This window comes from Acanthisitta chloris, unplaced genomic scaffold (assembly GCF_000695815.1).
Source record: "Acanthisitta chloris isolate BGI_N310 unplaced genomic scaffold, ASM69581v1 scaffold14211, whole genome shotgun sequence".
NCBI lineage: Eukaryota > Metazoa > Chordata > Aves > Passeriformes > Acanthisittidae > Acanthisitta > Acanthisitta chloris.
The window spans coordinates 7,924-9,120 of record NW_008656593.1 but is presented as its reverse complement, the minus strand read 5'-3'; positions in this window follow the sequence as shown (position 1 = coordinate 9,120).

Below are 1,197 nucleotides of genomic sequence, written 5' to 3'. Positions count from 1 at the left end.
AACCTGAAGCTGAGTACCCCTGTGAGCCTCTGCTTTGGGTCAGCAGCTCTGAGCTCATTGTGTACTGAGTCAGTCTGAATCTCAAGGACTGGAGTGGATGCCAACAGCAAGGAGCACTGCATAGCCAGGTTCCTGCCTGGCCCATCTCCCCACAAAGCTCCCTGTCAGCTTTCAGAATGAGCATGCTGAGCATTTTAAGTGTGAACACCCAAAGTGTGGAAATGCACACCCACCTAACAGAAATGTGGGTGCTCAGCACCTGGCAGCACCCAACTCCAAGGTCCCACAATAACCTTCCCTGAGGATAAGGGGCTCTGCTGTTGCAGGGGGTGCTACCATGACAGCTATAGTCACCTCTGCAGCTGCAGCCACGCCTGCTGGCTGCCAGGGCAAGTGAGGGATGTGCTCCAAGTGCTGCTCCTTGCCACTATCCCCAGTGCTCTCCAGACAGCTCCTGCTGGCACCTATGCTTCAAGAGAGCTGGCTGTGCACCACTTCCCACACTCCTGCCTCCTCTTTGCAACGGTGCCTTTGCTGCTGGCTAGGCAGCAGGAAAACACCTTTCTGCAACTCTCACACCCTCCACAACAGATCTTAAATCAATAACCCAGAACACAGGGCTGGGTTATTGCTAACGGAAACCATTAAACTGTAACGGGGGGGATAAAGCCAGCCTCTAAAACTTGGAAGATTTATAGAGCACAACAGCAGCGTGTTAATTCTTTTGGCAACACAAATGCTTTCACATCCCCTGCCCTTCCTCACCCACAGGAGCAAGGAGAGGGGACCGTGTGCAGCCCAGCCCCAGGAACACAAGGACACAGCCTTGCTCACACTGCAGCCAACAGCACACATATCTAGGGTGACACCATGCTCACAGGGCTGCCCAAATGTACACACCTCAGGTCCATAGGGTAGCATTTCCCCAGGGGTTGTTCTGATAGCAGACATCCCCTATGCCCAGCTCTGCCCTCCCTGTGACACTCTCTGCCTCTCCAGTTGCACCACAGGCTCGAGAAAAGGCTGTAAAGAAATTTTCAGATCACCTAAAGCGATTGTAGAAACAAGCCCAGCTCTAGAGCACGCAAGCCCTTCTTCAGGCCTGAATCAGCCTACAGCTTGGGGGTGTTTTTGCAGCTGGTTGAACAGACACTCTCCCCGTTAACACTTCCTTAAATCCACACATCCTCAGCACCG